Raw genomic sequence first — 13,185 nt, forward strand, 5'->3', positions numbered from 1 at the left:
TGACACTATGAGAAACATGAAGAAAAAGAGAGTAAGAGAAAAAGAGAAGACCAGCTCCCAGCTGAACTGCCAGCTGAATGCAGCCTTTAGAGTAGCCATCAGCAAAACTCAAAATCCTCAAGTAAGTCCAGTGCAGGATAGTAAAACGGTAAGCAAGTAAGATGGTTGTTCTGGGGCACCTGGGTGGCTCAGTCCATTGAGCATCCGATTTCAGGTCAGGTCATGATCTCGCGGTTTGTGAGTTCGAGCCCCGCGTCGGGCTCTGTGCTGACAGCTCAGAGCCTAGAGCCTGCTTTGGATTCTGTGTCTCCCTCTCTCTCTGCCCCTCTCCTGCTCATGCTCTGTCTCTGTCTCAAAAATAAATAAAACATTAAAAAAAAAATTTAAAAAAAAAAGGTGGTTGTTTTAAGTCACTTAGTTTTAGGATTGTCACACAGCAATAAATGACCAAAATGATGTTTACCTGGTTCCTTGTGTTTTTTATAATTTTTTTTTTTTTACTGTTTATTTATTTTTGAGAGACAGAGAGAGACAGCATGAGTGGGAGAGGGGCAGAGAGAGAGAGAGAGAGAGAGAGAGAGAGAGAGAGAGAGAGACAGAATATGAAGCAGGCTCCAGGCTCTGAGCTGTCAGCACAGAGCCCAATATGGGGCTCGAACTTATGAGCCGTGAGATCATGACCTGAGCCAAAGTCAGACACTCAACTGACTGAGCCACCCAGGAGCCCCTGGTTCCTTTTGTTTTTACCTAATTTTTTCAAAACTCAGAGAAAAGGAGAGAGATGAAATGAATTATAGTCCCAAACATCCACACAACCACGTAAGATAAAGTCTTATGCCCTTCTTAATGTTAGTGAGTCTACTAAACTCTGAGTTCCAAGAGTACAGGCTTCATGTTTTTCCTCTCAGCACTGTACCCCAGCACCCAGCACAATACCTGGCATGTAATAGTTACATAATAGGCTGTATTATGAATAAACAATAGGTTTAGGGAATGTCAAGACAAATGTTAGTTTTCCTTCTAACTTAGGAATTATCTGGCATATGGTTTCACATAATATATTCCAAAAGTTGCTTAATCATGTGAATCTGAAGTGTATACAAGAGCTTTAATGGCAAATCTTTTTTTAATGATAAAGCTTTTTATGTAATAGTAAAAATCACGAAACATCATGACACTTTTGGAAATCACGTCTTGATTTATATGCTCCAAAAATACAAATTTTCAGAAACTGGGCTTTTATAAAGGAAGAACAAACTTCATCTGTAAAAACAGCTGAATTAAAATCAAATTTTCAGGGGCACCTGGGTGGCTCAGCTGGCTCAGCATGTGACTTCAGCTCAGGTCATGGTCTGCAGTTCATGATCTTGTGGTGCATGTGTTCGAACCCCACATCAGGTTAGCTCAAGCCCCGCTTCAGGTGAGCCCTGCTTCTCTCTCTCTGCCAGTCTTGGGATTTTCTCTCTCTCTGCCCCTCACTCATTTGCGCCCTCTCTCAAAAAAAAAAAAAAAAAAGAAAGAAAGAGAAAAAATCAAATTTTCAGAAAGAAATTAATGTTTATATTTCACCAATGTACTTTTTCAGAAAAAAAAATCAACTTTAGCTCTTTTCTTGACAGGTTAACTATTTTGTGATGCTTACAAATTTTTTTTTTTTAATTTTTTTTTTCAACGTTTATTTATTTTTGGGACAGAGAGAGACAGAGCATGAACGGGGGAGGGGCAGAGAGAGAGGGAGACACAGAATCGGAAACAGGCTCCAGGCTCTGAGCCATCAGCCCAGAGCCCGACGCGGGGCTCAAACCCACGGACCGCGAGATCGTGACCTGGCTGAAGTCGGAAGCTTAACCGACTGCGCCACCCAGGCGCCCCTACTTACAAATTTCAAAATTACCCAACAACAGCCACTGCTATGAGGTTACCATTTTAACACAAAGGAAGTAGACAAAGATTCCAAACAGATAAATTCTAACTCCTCACATATAGCCTTCAGCTAAATTTTCATTGTAGATGAAGAGTTAGTGCAAAAAAAAAAAAAAAAAAAAGAAAGAAAAAAAAATTGCTGACCTAGGAACAAAAATATGAGTTTTAGCTCTAGTTCTAATTTTAGCTACCTACAAGTCATACACTTGCAAAAATGTTTTAACTTCTTTGAGCATCAATGTATTCATCTAAAAAGCAATAATTATCTCCTGACACATCTACTGCTCAGCTGTCATGAGAATCAAATGATAGTCTATATAGCCATTATGGAAAAATGTCAAATGCTATACAAATGTAAGATATGATACTCTTCTTAATGCCAGCAGAGAAGAAAAATCATCTATGTATGTGCTTTTGCTAGACATTTTTCCTCCATTAAGTATTAGCAACTACTTCCTTCAACACCACTAAAAAGGCCAATTTATTTTTTCCACTACTTGTTATTACATCATATTTTTATAGAAATGGTAAAAAAGACCCCAGTCTTTCTAATAATTAGGGAATCAAAGTTTCTAGAGCTATGCAAGACACTAAATAATAACTTGTTCAGGTTCCCTTCCAGGAAGATAATCTTATAGGTGGAGAAAAGTCAATTATTTACTAATCAAATTATGCTTTAACCATACTAGGAAGAGTTAGCAACTTAAAAAATGAAAAAATGCACTGACTAGGACCCCACACTTCTTTTGTAAAGTTTCTATTTTCACTTGATAAGGCTTCATGAATGAAGTAAAATGAGTATTCTTAAGTAAGGCATACCTGAATACAGAAGATAGAATAAAGATAAAAATTCTTAAGGTTTCTTATTTCATTTACCTTCCCCTATCCACAAACCCAAACTGAGATACAAAGGAAATTAAAAAGTAAATGACTGGTCTGATATTGCTATCTGCTGCTCTCCATACACCCCATTCATTCTGTCTCACTAGCTCTCCTGAACATGGAAAACAAGAAGGGTACAGACAGTTCAATGAAAATCAAAGACCCGAGAATCACAGAAGGTTAAAAACCAGAAGGAACCTCCAGGATCATTTAGTCTTACTGATGAGGTCACTTAAAGGCAGTAACTATATGCAACTAATGCTAAATCATACATCTAACAAGAAAGAAAACCATCAGTGTCAATCAGCTGCTGATTCCACTTTATACTAACTGAAACACTTAGGGCAAATCATTTAACCCCTTGGGTTAATTTGTCGTTATATAATAGCAAATAACACAGCATAGTCAAAATTCTTTGTAAGCCATAAACCACAACACAAATGTAAAGAGATATATACATAAGTGTATATGAGGTAAGTCTCTATAGTAAGGGTTATCAGTAAATGAAAGAATTTGAAGATTCAGTGGTTTTAAAAGTCGCAGTTAATTCTGAGAGTTGCTCCTAGCCCAACCCATTGACCCACAGGTTCCATGGATAAGCTTCAGGTGAGTTCAGGTTCATGGACTTCTCTAAAATTACATTCACAGGGGCACCTGAGTGGCTCAGTCGGTTAAGCGTCCGACTTCAGCTCAGGTTATGATCTCGCGGTCTGTGGGTTCGAGCCCTGCGTCGGGCTCTGTGCTGACAGCTCGGAGCCTGGAGCCTGTTTCAGATTCTGTGTCTCCCTCTTTCTCTGACCCTCCCCTGTTCATGTTCTCTCTCTCTCTCTGTGTCTCAAAAATAAATAAATGTTAAAAAAATAAATAATTTAAAATAAATAAATAAAATTACATTCACAAAGCACAGGTGCATATGGAAGTTTTCCAGGCCAGATTTTTTTAGTTTAACCAAGGATTAGTAATTATCAAAAGGTTGAGAACTGCTGTAAAGTAACATACGTTTGCCAAAGATAAAGCTTCCAAAGATGTTGCTCAAAATGGTATTTTCCCAACCTAGATCAGAATCTTAGTTATTTTTACTTTCTTCATTTCTCTCTCATCAAATTCTGTCCATTCAACTTCCTTCCTCCTTTCCATTACTATTATGACAGCCATAGTTCATACCCCTATTATTTATGACCACAGCAATCAAGAGGTCTTTCTCCCTCCAGATATCTACCTCAATTCACACTACACATTGCTGCCAAATTCATCCTCTAAAAACAAAAGTTTAATCATTTCATTCGCAACTCAAAAATCATCTGTTAAACCCCCAATGCCTACTAAATCCAAGGTCATTAGCCTTGCATTAAAAGCAATCATAAACTGGTTCAAACTTTTACTTCAATTTTTATCACCCTTTACATTAGCACAAATACTTTATGTTCCATCCAAATAGAATTACTTGCCTCTCCGCAAATATATGAACTCTGTGCTCTTTTCTCTCAGTCCCTTCTCTCTGCTTGGATTACCTTTCTCAGCTTATCAAAAGTCATAATCATCCTTCAAAACAAAGACTTCAGAAGCCTGAAGGCTCTATGAATTAACATCTCTCACCCCACCTTGCTAAATATGATGTGAGCTCTACCCCCTCCCAATCTGAATTCCATATGAAATTTAGCTATGTATTAAAAGACACATGGAGCATTTGTGTATAGTCCTACCTGCCTAACTAGTCTGTGAAGGCAGAAACTGCTATAATTCGCACCTTTACATTCCCCCTAATACCTCACACAGTCATGCAGTAGATGCAAGGAAGTAAAAGAAATTTCAGCCTTCATGGGGTAAACAGCAAAAATTACGATCTCTTTGCAGGCAGAGAACTTACTTGCGACATCCTTTATCACACCAGGCTTCCAAAAAACATAACCTTTTTTAAGTCCTGGTGTTGGATATCTTATAAACAGTTTTGCATTTTACGGAAAGGACTACTTGAAAACATTAATAAGCTACATATCAAGTAACTATTCCACATACTTTACACTTCTCAATTTGAGTAGCTCCCAACACTTGGTCACTAAGGTTTCACTTAAAAAGTATATTAACTATTTACGAAAAGTGATCATTTCCAATCACAGCTACGTACCTACTTAATGGCTAAAACAAGTCACAAATAAAGAATGCCTTTGTTTTTTAAAAGGTGCATTTTGCTTGTAGAATACAGAGACTTAGACAGGTAAAGTGGATTTATACATCAGGATGAATTCTTGCAGAAATCCGCAAACATTGCACACCAGGCACTTCAGGTAAAAAACCTGGTAAAAAAAAAACTGGTAAAAAACCAAAGGGGAATAAAAGATAACTTTGTACATTATTCTTTTCCACTATTACCAATAGCTTTTTAAAGCAGAAACTCAAATCTTCTTGCACATTAGCCTACACAAAAAGATAAAAACTTGCCAAGCAGAAAAAGAAAGCCATATCAAGCCCCTGGAAAATATTTTAACCTGGAAAGTAAAAATGTCAAAATAATAGATACTTGTCTTTGGTAAGGAAGGTTTCATATAATTATGGGAGCATTGGACGCTCAACTCCAAACGATGGAGTAAAGAGAAGACTGATCATTTAAGGGCTGTACAAGCAATGGGCAAACTACAAAATTAAAAACAAAAAAAAATTAAAGATGAAAGACGGTCCAAGTCACAGATAAGGACTACTAAAAACTGCAAGGTCACTGGGATCTACCGGGTCACAAAGGTGGAGGTGGGGGTTGTGTTGGGGGGGGGGGGGTACTGCAGAGTCAGTGAAGAACCCGGAGTGATTTAAAAAAAAAAAAAAAAACTAAACAAAACACGTCATTAAAAGACGTTCGAAGCCTGGGAGTCCTTGGTTTGGGACGGCAGAATTGCGGTGAAAGTCAGGGCACGGGCAGTAAGTCCATACACTGGTGTTTTTCGGAGAGGTGTTAAGCAAAGGAAAAGAAGGTAGAACGCTGAGAAGGCTAAGGAAGCTTGAGAAGCGCGGCTGCAGAGTCACGGAAACACTTCGCTCCAGTATCATTAGCTCGGGCCTGTGCCAAGGCCAACTCGGGGCAAGACCCGTGACCCCACCCCAGAAAACTCCCGGCCCCTGGGCTGCAGAAGGCAGCCAGGGCGGCGCGGACCGTCCCCGACGGCCCCTCAGAGGGTCCCGCCCCGGGGCTGCCAGTACCGGGCTACCGGCACCGCCGAGAAGGCTCTGGGCCCGCGCCCCCGCCCTGCCCGCACCCCCAGTCCCCTGCCGAAGCGTCCTTACCCGGCGCGAAGCTGTCGGCTCCCGGCGGTCGGGCGGCCAAAGCAGCGGCGCCTCCTCCAGCGGCGGGCGCCCTCACCCTTCCGCACCCAAGATCGCCATCTCGCAGCAGGCGCGGCGGCGGCGGCGGCAGCAGCCACCCAGGCGTCGGCCCCGGCAGCCCAGGCCGCCTGCAGCCACTGGGAACCCGCTCGCCGTGCTCGCCGACACCCGACCCTCCCCCCACCCCCACCCCGACCACGCGCCACCCCCAGCAGACCCCACACCTCCCTCCTCAAGAGCGCGCCGCGTGCTCGCGTCGCCGGCGCCGCGCCGCGAGCGCGCGCCTCCCCGCCTGCCCCACACAGCGCGCTGCGCCGCGGCCGCCTAAAACCTCCAACTCCGGACGCGGAATCCGGCTTCCCGCGAGCATGCGCAGCGAGGGCGCCCTGATGATGCTTTTGGAAAACTCCGCTCCTCCGGGTCTTTGGAGCGGTCGAGAAGAGGTAGAGGGCCAGCCAATGGGAGAGGGGGGCGGGGCCCGAACCTGTGGGAGGGGCGGGGCTGCCGCTGAGATTTGGGAAGAGCCTGTTCTAAACTAGAGGTAGGTGCTGCTGACCTGACTTTCCGGTTCAGGGCAGAACCCGTGAATGACCTCAAGTTAAGTCCTCGGGACACTGGCGTTCTTTTGTTGAATGCTTTACAGCAATTATACTCCTTGACCTCAGTATCTGACTTAGAACCCATTGCAAGAGTAAATATTGCATTTAACAGATTAGATGATCATACTGGAAGACTTTTACTTTATTTTTATGAGTAATCAAAACATTCACTCCCCCTACTCCAGTATGAGTACAAAGATAAATCAATACTAAGCAAGTGCGTGTGTCAATGCAACAAATTCACACAGCAATACCATGGAAAAGTGTCTATTATTCCCATTTATACAAACAAATCAACTAGTCCGGAGGAGCGATGTTGGTACAGTGTATTGCATTTAGAAGAAAGGCCACCCTGCAAATAGAAGTCAGTGGTGACCACATTACTCACCAGATGACCTGGTCTTCTACTTAAGAAATAATAAAGGCCTTTGAGCACGGGTTTCTACAATTTTTGCTTGATTTCCTCACCCAAATCCCACAAATTACCTACATCCACACCAAAGCTTATTAGTTTTCCTTCTGTCTAAAAAGCTGGGTATCCCTGCTCCTCTCCAAAGCAAACTTCTTTACTGTCTGCTCCTTTCTGTGACCCCCTCAGCATGATCATGTTTTAAGTATTTTCTGTTGTAAATTTTTCCTTGACTTTAAAACCTGTTTCTAGTTCACTCTCTTCTTCCATCCTAATTAAGCTTTTAAAAGAATTGTATACCAAGAACAACATCAACACCCCATGAACAATTGTAAGATTGAATAACTCTTGATTGAATGAATGTACATTCTCTTCCTCTCCATTCCATCAGTTTCTACACACTGAATTCCTACCAGGGTTCAATGTACAATAATCCACTATGATTATTCTAAAATATACATCTGAACATGTCACTTCACTGTTTAAAATCTTTCATTGGCTCTTCAGAGCTTTCAAGAGAAAAATTAACATGATCTTCAAGGCCTCTTTACTCTTGCATGCTTGGTTCCTCTGTCTTTGGGGTTCAGAGCTCTATCTTCAGAGTTTCCTGATTGTGTTCACTGATCTCTGCTGTAATGAGTACTGATTCTTCTAACCTTTTCTTCACCATTTTGCTTGTCTAATCCCTTTAAAAATAAATTCAGGAACATGCTTACAAGTGCAATCTCTGATACTACATACACATACTCAGCAGAGGTCTGCACTCCATCTCCAGGATGCCTATAGACCTCCTTCCACTTCCTGCTCTACTCTCTCATGTTCAGCTCCCCTGAGTCTTAGTTTCCCCTTGGTTTACTTCCATTCAGAAGCTCCTAACAGTCACCTAGGGCCCTAAATTGATAGCCAATATTGAACCAGCTTTTCATTATTCAACATTTCTTTGATTTCAAATGAATACTATTATAAATAAGTATCTTTTTATAAATCATTGTCTTTAGGGCACCTGGGTGGCTCAGTTGATTAAGTGTCCAACTTCAGCTCAGGTCATGATCTCACAGTTTGTGAGTTTGACCCCCACGTAGGGTTCTGTGCTGACAGCTCAGAGCCTGGAGCCTGCTTTAGATTCTGTGTCTCCTGTCTTTCTGCCCCTCCCCTACTCACGCTCTGTCTCTCTTTCAAAAATAAACATTAAAAAATTTTTTTAAATAAATCATTGTCTTTGTCCTTACTTACTCTTAGTTTAAACCCTTAAAAGTAATCAGATGTGTGAACACTTTTAGCCCTTTTGAAACACATTGGCAAGTTGCCTTCCAGAAAGAACATAGGCTTGGGTGTCACATTGCCTGGGATCAAAATGCATTTCTGCCACCCAGGAAGGCCACATTCAGACTTCCATGGGTCTTTGTGGACCTCTTCCTCCATAAAGCAATATCAAAAATTACATTCATAACTACATTGATATAATGACAAACATATTAATAACATTAATATTATACATTAAAACATTTAATTCAACCTAACCATTCATTTTTTTCCTTTCTGATTTTAAAAGAAAATAAAACATTTTTATGGGCCCCTAAAGTATGGCAATCCTGAGGCACCATGCCTACTGACAATTGGATAAGTCAATTTTGCTGCCACCTACAAACTATGAGATTTGGCCAAATTCCTTCATCTGACAGTGCCTTAACCAGAAAATTGGTATAATGCTATGTGATGTAGTAAAAAGCAAATGAATTGCTACAAATTAAATACCTAAAATTTTGTGGCACATAATAAATTACTGTTGTTACATTGTTATTATCAATTTTCCCAAAGCACTGCTTGAGAGTATATGATTGTCCTTCACTGTGCCAAAGTCATGACAGTATATTTTCATATGTGTAAATATGTATCCTACTGTTAGTCCATTGTTCATTTTCTTACTGGGGTATTCACAAAAAGGCAACTTATATGTATGCAGATATTGATCCCAGATAAAACGATTGACCTTTTCCATATTTGTTTTGTTCTATTATTTGTTGCTTCACAAGTCCTTTCTCATCCTTAGATCATATCATTCATCTATCTTTATATTTTTCTACTTGTTTGATAATTTCAGTTTTTTCATTAAATAATTTAATCCTTTCAGATGTATTATGGAATGATGATCTATTTTTTATTTTCTCTGTGATCTTCCCCAGCTTGTTTGTTAAAGAATCCTTCTCCAACCATTATTATTTTAAAATATGCCCACAAATTTATTGATATGCCTGCCTTTATAAAGTAGAGACTCGGGGCACCTGGGTAGCACAGTCGGTTAAGCATCCAACTTCAGCTCAGGTCATGATCTTGCAGCTTGTGAGTTCAGGCCCCACGTCAGGCTCTGTGTTGACAGCTCAGAGCCTGGAGCCTGCTTTGGATCCTGTGTCTCCCTCTCTCTCTGCCCCTCTCCTGCTCATGCTCTGTCTCTCTCTGTGTCTCAAAAATAAATAAACAGTAAAAAAAAATTTTAAAGTAGAGACTTATTAACTTCCAAGTGAATATGAGTTGTACTCAGTGACTTGCTTCTAATGGATACAATACAGCAGAAGTGACAGGTAGTTCCAAGAATAGGTCTTAAAAAGGTATTATGACCGCTCCCTACTCCCTGTCAGTTCACTTGCTCGGGAAAGGCAATCACCATGTCGTAAGGACATGTCAGGTAACCTTATCAGATGCCCACACAACAAGGAATAGAATATCCTGCCAAAACCCAGCAAGGATCTGAGCCTCCTGCCAATCTCCATGTGATTAAATCATCTTGGAAGCAGTTTCTCCAGCCGCAGTCAGGCATTTAGATGATGCAAACATCTTGATTTCAACCTCATTAGAAAAGTTGAGTCAGATCCCCCAACTAAGTCACTCTCAAATACCCAACCCATAGTAACTGTGAGATAATAAATGCTTATTGTTCTGAAGCACCAAATTCGAGGGATAATTTGTTACACAGCAATAGATAACAAATACACTAACCCAGTGGTTTTCAAGTGGGGACAACTTTGCATCCCAGGTTCATTTGGCAATGTTATGAGACCTTTTTGATTATCACAACTGGTGGAGGGGATAGGGTGAGAAATTTTTTTACCATCTTGTGGGGAGAGACCAGAGACTGCTAAATACCTTTTGGCACACAAGACAGTACACACACACATACACACACACATACACATGCGCACACACACCGCAGCAACAAAGAAGTATGAGTCAAATGACAATATAGTGCCAAAAGTGAGAAACCTTGCACTAACTTGTTTTCCCTGCCCCTTAAAATTCCCATCTTTCATGTGTACTTGTGAAAGAGGTGGGTTTGCTTCATATCCTTTGCTCATTTGGGTGCTGCTTCACCTTATTTTATCCCTGATCCTTAACAACCACCAATCTGCTTTCTGTCACTGGATAATAATTTTACTTTTTCAAGGATTTGGTATATATGGAATCATTCACTATATACTTTTTTGTGTCTGGCTTCTTTAGTTCAAAATATTTTAGAGATTCATTCATGTTGTGTGTAGCAATGTTTCTTCTACTTTACTGTTCACTACTATTCTATTCTATAGATTTGCCAAATTTTTAAAATTTTTGTTCTATTACCATGGATATTTTGTTTATTTCCAGTGTTTGGCTATTATGACTAAAGATTCCTTGAATATGTGGCTAAAAATCTTTGTGTTGACACATGTTTTTATTTTTCTTGGGTAAATAATGGCTAGGAGTGGAATTGCTGAGCTGTATGGTAAGTTTATATTTAACCTTATAAGAAATTGCCAACCTGCTTTTCCAAGTGGTTGTACTATTTTACATTCTCACCAGCAATGTATGTTCCAGTTGTTCCATTTCCTCTCCAACACTTGGTAATGTCAGTCCTTTCTGATCTTAGCCATTCTGGTAGATGTGTATTGGTGAGTCATTGTATTTTCTCTCATATTTCACTGATAACTAATGATGTTGAGCATCTTTTCATTTGCTTATAGATCATTTGTATATTTTCTTTTGTGAAGTGTCTGTTCAAATCTTTTCTCCATTGCAAATTGTTTTTATCTATTCTATATATGTTCTAGATTGTGAGATATGTATATGTATAAAATCTTTTGTCACAGATTGTGGCTTACTGTGGTGGTCAAACCATATATATAGACATCTGTAAACTATATGCCCATCCAAGATGGACCCCATTGATCCCGGCCTCCCTGTATCAACACTCTTATAGAGTCCCTTCCCCTATATAGCTGACCTGTGTGACCAAGAGGAAATTGTCGAAATGATGGTATGTGACATCTGAGGCCAGGTTATAAAAGATATTGCAGCATCCAACTTGCCCTCTTATAGTGCTTGTTCTAGAGAAGCTCAGTCTTTAGAAAGACCCATATAGAGTGGAACTGAGACCTGTCGATAAACAGGTAACAGCAACTTGCCAGCCATGGGTGGTACCTTAGAAGTGGATCCTCCAGCCTCTGACAAACTTTAAGATGACTGCAATATGGTCAGCCACACAAGTCACAAATTTTGATCTACAAAAACTGTGAGAGAGAATGAATGTTTATTTTTGTTTACAACCACTATGTCTTGAAGAATTTTTTTACACAACAGACAAACTTGCATTAATTTTTGCATTAATTTTGCATTGTTAATTTTTTAACAATGTCTTTTAAAGAACAGTTTTTGATGAAGTTCAATTTATCAATTGTTTGTTTTGTGACTTACACTTTCTATGACATATTTTAGAAATTTTACCTACTCTAGGATAATGAAGATTTTTAATATGCTTTCTTCTTAAATTTTATACTTTTAGCTTTCATATTTTGATCTATTACATTTATGATTAATTTTTGGATATGTTGTGAGGAAAGAGTCAATGTTAATTTTTTCCCAAATATATGCAGTTGTTTCAACACCATTTGTTGAAAAGACAATTCTTTCCCCCATTGAATTACTTTGGCAACTTTAGTAAAAACTCAATGTCTATTTCAGGACTCCTATTCTGTTTCATTTAACTATATGTCTATCTTTATGAAAGTATCACACTATACTGATCACTGTAACTTTAGAAAGACTTGAAAATCAGCAACATAAATATTCTGAGTTTGTTCTTTTTTCTCACAATAAGTTTGACTCTTCCAGATTGTTTGCATCTCCATATAAATCTGAGAAGTAACTCATTAATTTTTATTTTTTTTAGAACATACCTACAGGGGTTTGCTTGGAATAGTGAGTATGTAGATCAGTTTAGGAAGATTGACCTGTTGGTAGTATTTCATCCTCCAATCCCAGGCATAGATTTCAGTTTATTTAGATGGCCTGTAAATTCTGTTAGCAATATTTTGTATTTCTTATAGTGTTGGTAATCCATATACTTATCCTTAAATATTTCATGCTTTTGATGCTATTATAAATGATGTTTTAAATTTCATTTTCTAATGATAGTATTTTTAAATTGATTTGAATATTGGCCTTGTACTGTGAAACGTTTGCTAATGAATTTATTGGTTCTACTAATACTTTACAGATTTCTTGAGAGTTTTCATGTACACATTCATGCCTTTGCAAATAAAGACTTTTATTTTTTCCCTTTTCATTCTGTATGCTTTTATTTCCTTTTCTTGCTTTACTGCACTAACACATCCAGGACAGTGCTGAACAGAAGTGGTAAGAAAGGACATCCTTGCCTTGCTCCTGATTTTAAGGAAATTATTCAGAGTTTTACCATTAAGTAATACGTTATACATACATTTTTTTTTTCGTGTGTGCCCTTTACCAGGTTGAGGAAGTTCCCTTCTTTCCTAGTTTGCTGAGAGTTCTTATCATGAATGAATGTTAAATTTTATCAAATGCTTTAGGAGGGAGCATCCATTGAGATGAGCTTTTGATGGGTTCATCTTGATATGAACTCATCCTGATACAGTGGGTTAAACTGATTGATTTTCAAATGTTAAACAAACCTTATATTCTTGAAATAAACCATTTTTTACCATGGTATATTAGACATCTTATATGTTGCTAGGTTCTATTTGCTAATTTTAAGAGATTTTAAAGAACTTAAGT

At 39.2% G+C, this 13,185-nt stretch overlaps 1 protein-coding gene across 6 annotated transcripts in view; it reads right to left on the reverse strand.

The window, feature by feature from the left end:
• WWP1 (WW domain containing E3 ubiquitin protein ligase 1) overlaps positions 1 to 6,291 on the reverse strand; it is a 147,716-nt gene extending 141,425 nt beyond the window's left edge. For 5 of the 6 annotated variants that reach the window (XM_040487455.1, XM_040487453.1, XM_040487458.1 and 2 more), the window contains exon 1: positions 6,079 to 6,290. The gene's annotated coding sequence lies outside the window, so the exon portion shown is untranslated. Of the gene's footprint in view, positions 1 to 6,078 lie in introns of all 6 variants that reach the window. The other variant, XM_040487457.1, reaches the window with a different exon arrangement.
• Positions 6,292 to 13,185: the final 6,894 nt, after the last annotated feature.

Source organism: Herpailurus yagouaroundi, unplaced genomic scaffold (genome assembly GCF_014898765.1).
Source record: "Herpailurus yagouaroundi ecotype Mexico unplaced genomic scaffold, PumYag 165, whole genome shotgun sequence".
Taxonomy (NCBI): domain Eukaryota; kingdom Metazoa; phylum Chordata; class Mammalia; order Carnivora; family Felidae; genus Herpailurus; species Herpailurus yagouaroundi.